The 6620-nt window shown below is 35.1% G+C and overlaps 1 long non-coding RNA gene across 1 annotated transcript; it reads right to left on the reverse strand.

Moving 5' to 3' along the window:
• Positions 1-1972: 1972 nt before the first annotated feature.
• LOC146905341 (uncharacterized) lies at positions 1973-3363 on the reverse strand. Its single transcript, XR_015018209.1, has 2 exons — positions 2376-3363; positions 1973-2273 (listed from the first exon to the last, which is right to left on the reverse strand). It is a non-coding gene; the product is annotated as an uncharacterized LOC146905341 (long non-coding RNA).
• Between the last annotated feature and the right edge of the window lie 3257 nt (positions 3364-6620).

A 6620-nucleotide genomic window follows, 5' to 3' on the forward strand; every position in this document is an offset into this window, starting at 1 on the left:
ACTTATTTGAGAACAATTAAAATAAATAAAAGATAACGGTTTAGAGATTTGGAATCTAATTTGTTTGCAACAAAGCAAGGTTTTCCTGTTTTGATATCAAAATATTAGCGGCGGTTAGGATTCTTAGAATCCCCTCTATTTAATTGTTGGAATTACATAACAATCAAGTCTTATTCATGATATTTATCGTTATTTATCTAAGTGATGAGTTCATGGGGTTTTACTATCCATCAGCTGTCGAGTTGCACCTGCTAATCACACAGGTATGTATGTGTGGGGCCTTATTCTCTCAAAGATATGGGTTCATTCCCCTCTAGCTGTCGAGTTGCAACAATTGATCCATCTGGTTGGTACGTGTGGGGTCTTACTTTCTCAGAGTTGAATATAAAATTTAATTAAAGTTCCTAAATTCCCAATGTTGTGGACCCAATGCTCATAAAGGTTCCCTCATGTATGAATCTTGGAAGTACATAGCACACACTCTCTCTTGGTATTTCTACAAACGGGCAGCTTTATCAGCATCTACCCTATAAGCTTCGAGGACAATGAAGTTATTGGGTTGATCTAAGTTGTGAAGTCACATGTTTTCCAAGTTACTAACTAGTTACTTCCTGATTGGAGTTGTTTTGCACCAATATTAAGTAATGTCACCTCCCGAAGTACTTTTATCTCAGGGTTCCGCTATATAGCTTTTTTCCCTAGTTACTTATTAGTTAGTTTCTGTTTAAGACAAATATACATCAATAATAGGTATGTCACCTCCCTAAGTGCCTATGTATCAGGGTTATGCTTCAGACAAGACACATCTTACACACGACAGTAAAATTAAATAGCGTAAAGAAAATAACTGAATAAAGACTTTAAATTAAATAAATTATCCAACAACCATAATAGAGGTTCATCTTAGAACCCTAGCCTAAAAAGATTTAGTTGCACATGGTAACTAAAGACAAATTACCAAAAAAATAAAACATACCCTAGAGAAACATGGAGTGAGGAGAGAAACTCCTCCCTTTAAGCAAACCGCTTGGTTCTGAATGAGAAATTATGAATGAGAGGTGTGGTATTTATAAGGAAAGTTTCCACCTGAAGTTCGGCTCAAAAACCAGCATTTTTCCACAAAAAAGTAACAAAATTTAGTTTTTACGTACCCGCAAGACAGAGGTGCTAGGCACCAGGAGCACGCACTAGGCGCATGTGAGAGGAGTTTCAGGTGCCAGGCACCTTGAACCATGCACCAGGCGCATGAGCATGTGTTAGGCACCCAGAAATGTGTGCCAGACGCATGTGAGTGCAGTCTGAATGCTGAAACGCCTGTTTCTTCGTCTTTTGGGTGTTTGCTTCATAAGATGTCTTCGAACTTGGGAACAAAATTTCTCCCTATGTAATGTCTTTTGAGGCCTCTTGAATCTTCATTCTTTGATCTTCCCAAAATCTTCACAAATCTTCAGATGTCTTGCTTTGCCGGTTTGCATGATTTCTTCGTTAATTACATTAAAACACCCAAAAATTGCTATGTTTCGGAAGAATATGATTAGAGACTCAAATATAGAAAACATTACAAATGTCCCGAAATCATAAGCAATTGCTCTAATACCCCTCTATTCTGGATGTAAAACCTACTGAAAATGATTGAAAAACATGCCAAGAATAACGTAAGATGACATGTCATTACCCATAAAAGGGTATTTGATGAAGTAAAGAAACTAGAAAAAATATATTCTCTTGTATACCATACTGAGACAGTACCAAGGTTTTCTATAGTTATGGTATGATGGAGAAAAAAAAAAGAGAATTGAAATTCGTTGAGACACAAATCAATTGATAATAGAGATCAAAATAAAACTAATTCGGATCATAAAACGGCTACAACATCTATATTCTGATATGAGGTAGGGTTAGAAAGAAAATATGATATGCCAAAATTATAGGACATGGCGATTTCTCTCAACTCAAAGAAACAAGAATCCTATAAAGATAATAACATTTACTGACTTATTTCATTTCATTGCCATTATATTTAAGTACAAATACATAACAACATGGTTCATGAAATCAGAGAAAGAAAAAGATAATTATTGGTTGCCAACACAATAACCAGATGACACCTAATGAAACATTTAAGAGGATGTTTGTGTACACCCTTAGGTTTGGTACTCATATGTTATAATTTAATCACTTGCATTCACACCAGCCTTTTATACACGTTGGATATAAACCAGGCAAGCACTTATATTTTTGACAATGAACATCATCAATGCATATATTCTTTGCTGTGACGAAAAATGTGAATAAAAGTATGTTACTAAAATGAGATAAAATATTATGTGCGAAGTAAAGAAGATAATTTGAAAATGATATAGAACATGGTTTACCGTCAGTGTTCTTTCCACTGAAAAATATGAAGAGTACAATAATTATAACATAAACAAACTTGATAATATTAGCCATATTTCCCCCTATAAACGTATCAAATAAAAAATGACTTTATCTTTTATAATTTACAAACATCGTGTTTTTCTTACAAAAATTAAATATTTTTTAGCGCTTATGGAGTTCTGAAAAGTCCTTCCTAAACTTAGAATCATTAAAAAAATTCTTTTAACTAAATTAGTGTATTTTGTTTGTCCCTTCATCACTTAGAAAAGAGGTCATATAAAAGGTTAGCAATCGTAAAAATTTATTCTTTATTGACTAAATGTCCGCTATTTTATAACCTTTCATGATTTCTAATGGTTAATATTGTGGAAGAGTAAACCAAGTGTAATTTCTTGATGAAAAATCATATGTGGCTAAATTATGAGGAAAATCACCTTTTGTGTAAATAAGACACACTACTTACATTTAAGAACACAATTATAAAGCATTTCCGCGCATGTTTTTTAATCCCTATGGAATAGAATGAGCATTCTTAGAAGCTACCACCACAAGTAAGGAATCACATTCCAATTAAATACAACGACAATTTTTATCAAAACAAATTTCAATAGTCGTAAGAGCGCTATTTATCTAGAGAGTTTTTATCAAGAGTTTATCAAGAAAAGGTCTCAACCAATTAAATTTATTATTTGACGAAAATCAAGGGAGGTAATAGTGTGTAATTAAGGAAAGGTATTAGCAAATACACTTTCTTAAAATTTTCTTGATAAATCATTTCCCATTATGAACGCACAATTGATTTGTACTGAACCAAATTGCATCAAAGACGTTAATAATCGCAGCGAAAAAATCAATTTATAACTGGTCACTAGACTCATTCGAAAGAAATACAAAAACATCTTGATAGTGCATAAACTTGATGAAAGATCTCCAACATAGCATTCAATTCCAATCCATTAGTCAATCATACTAATTTTTATTTTTTTTTTTACAAAAATAAATGATATTCATTCATACACATTGATACAATGCAAATTCGCTAAAAACAAAAAGGATGAATCTGCAAACAAACTCACAGCATCCATGTTAATAGCATAAAACGGCAAAGTGCAAAAGCCTACACATATGACTATATCCATGTCTCTGGAATACCCATGTCTCCGGATCTGCAACGTTGAAGACGTCAAAGTCATTGATTGGATCTGCACTGGATCTAAGCTGATCTGACAATCTGAACCAAACGAATACCTGAACAAAACAAGAAAGACAAACAACGCCGCACAAAGACGACAGACAACACAACATCGCACTAAGACGACGAAATCACGGAAGAAAAACGAAATAGCTGTGAAAGTCACTTATTTCAATAAAAGGGAAATAGAAAAACGATTTAGAGGGGTGATTCTGGGTCAAAAATTAACCCTAAATCACCCCTCTTTAATAGATGAAGGAAAAGAAACTAGGGTTTCGGTGATGGCTCACACTTGAGCTTAGTCAATTCATACTAATATATGCACTGTTTAATCTTCGGAAAAAGTATATGAATATTAGTAATATATTGGACGTGGATCACTATCAATGGCTCTAATGTCCGTAGAAAATTTGTGGCTTTCAATTAGCAATGTCATTTAAATGGGATGGGAAGATGACTCTACAGAGATTAAAACAATGAAAATCTTGAATTGTAGGAACAAAATTTTAAAAGATGAATCAAATAACTTAAACAAGAAATCACTATATTACATGGATCAAAATCACAATTTACCCATTTAAGTTCATAGCATGCACTTTATTCTTTTTTTCTTTTTTGGTCCAATGTAATCGGATTTCATTCATATATTTTTCCCCTAAAATGTCGTAAACATGCAAAGTATGTGAAAGCTGGTCAAAAGTGTACGGGTTCTATCTTGCAACGACTTCAATATCTTGTCAAGCCTTCCTTGTTGAGAAATTCTTTTTCCACCGTGTTTGTTTCTCGCGCGTTCTCTAAACTTTCATTTTTACACCGTTCGAGTTTTATAATCCGAAGCGAGCTTTACCATTTTCAGATTATATAATCCGAAAAGATCCAGATTACATAAAACAAAATATTTAACATACATTCATAATGTACAAGGTTTGGCCGATCAGGTGTCGTTACCATTGATGTTCGCCGGTGCCTATAAATGCCCAAAGCGTTCATTTTCCTTTTCATTATAAATGGATTTTTCGGATGTTTATGTTGTTTGAATCTCCTTGGGCACTTATGATACCATTGTTTCTTTGTTTTCCATTCATATGGCCGCTCAAGTTGCTTTGTGGAATTTTGGGGGCAACACGTGTTGGAACAAAATGTGTTTAACAATGAACCTTAAAGAGTTTTGATAATAACAAGGTATTAAAAATTGTAAATTGGACTAGCTAATATTTGTTCAAGTGTACAGGACCATAATTATAAAGTTACATCATTGATTGGTTCTGAATGAGCAAATAAAGAGCAAAAGAAAATGAAGCTTAGATGATTCTGAAGGCAAAGCGCTCCTGAAGTCAAGCTGCTCCTGAAGAAATACCGCTCCTGAAGTAAAGCTGCTCCTGAAGAATAGTGCTTCTGAAGACAAGAGGTCCAGAAGCCACATCATCAGAAGCTGAAGAAGCTGCACCATCAGAAGCTGCAGAAGCTGCTTCATCAGAAGCTGCATCATCAGAAGCTGCCTCATCAGAAGTCATTTCACCAGAAGCTGAAGATCAACTGGATTTGCAAAACATTCAAAGATTGAAGAATCTACATTGCAAAAGCTGTCTATTGATTTCGAAAACACAGCAGAAAATCAGTGGAACATTGCAAAGGTCATTTCAAAGGTGTTTGAAGGCATGTGCTTGCAATTTGGACGAAAGCATTGACATTGTACTATTGTACGAATTGTACAGCCACGTTCTCCACTACTCTGTTTTGTGTCCACGCTACAAGACAAGAAAACAGCTCCAGAATACGGTTTCGCCTGCATATATGTTCCTTTGGATAAGGAATGGATTTCAAATTTGTTCTTCATAGGACAACAACCAAATCAAGCAATATATCATTGGTGAAAGATCAAGCTTCAACAACGACTCTTTGGTGTGCTGGCAATTTCACAACGTCTCTTTCACACTTCTATATAAAGGAGTGAAGACCTAAAGATTTGGTAATGCAAGAACGCTGAACAAAAGACTCATAACATTTTTACAAGTGCCAAACCTCTACTGAAATTGTTCTGCATTCACTTAGAATTTCTGTGTCTCAAAGTCATATCTTAGAAATTCTTAAGTCCATTGAGTCTGTATCTGATTTGTATTGTGAGCACCTCTGATTGTATATCAAGTGTTCAACCTTAAACAATTTTCTGTGTAATTTTGTTTAGTTAGGAAGTCTCTTGCAGTTGTGCTTGAGCAGGAAGTCTCTTGATTGTGTTCTTGAGCAAAGGAAGTCTCTAGCTTGTGTGCTTGAGCAAAGGAAGTCTCTTGCTTGTGTGCTTGAGCATTTGTAATCAGATATTACTCATAGTGAAATCTCCTTGGAAGTGCAAGGGGGACTGGACTACTTCCGGATTGTGGAAGGAACCAGTATAATTGCTTTGTGTCGTTCTTCTTCTCTCTCTCTGTTTTATTCCGCTGCATTTAGATTCTGATTATCACTTCAGAAGCTGTCTCACTTAGCTTCTGATCAGTGTGTTCAGTTTTTAGGAGAATTGAAGAATTTTTCAAAACACAATTCAACCCCCCTTCTTGTGTTTTTCTCACCTTCAATTGGTATCTAGAGCCTTGGTCTGTTGTGTAACACTTAACCGTGCAACAGTCAAAGATCTGAGAAAAACATGTCTACTCCTCCTCCTACTGGTCCTGGTGATACTAGCTATAAAAATGTCTCACATGATTATAGTGATAGTAAGAAAACCAGTGTTGGAAAAGTTCCAAAGTTCAATGGAGATGCTGAAGAGTTCTCTTGGTGGAAGACCAACTTTTACAGTTACATCATGAGCCTAGATGAAGAATTATGGGATATTCTGGAAGATGGTGTTGGTGATTTAGTCCTTGATGAAGAAGGAGCTGCTGTGGATAGAAAGAAACATACTCCAGAACTGAGGAAACTCTACAAGAAGCATCATATTATCAGAGGAGCTCTTGTCACTGCCATACCCAAAGCAGAGTATATGAAGATGAGTGACAAATCCACTGCTAAAGCTATGTTTGCTTCTCTCTGTTCAAATTATGAAGGGAGCAAGAAG

The sequence above is a fragment of the Medicago sativa genome, chromosome 7 (assembly GCF_051527215.1).
Source record: "Medicago sativa cultivar Bolivia chromosome 7, Bolivia_mono, whole genome shotgun sequence".
NCBI classification, from domain to species: domain Eukaryota; kingdom Viridiplantae; phylum Streptophyta; class Magnoliopsida; order Fabales; family Fabaceae; genus Medicago; species Medicago sativa.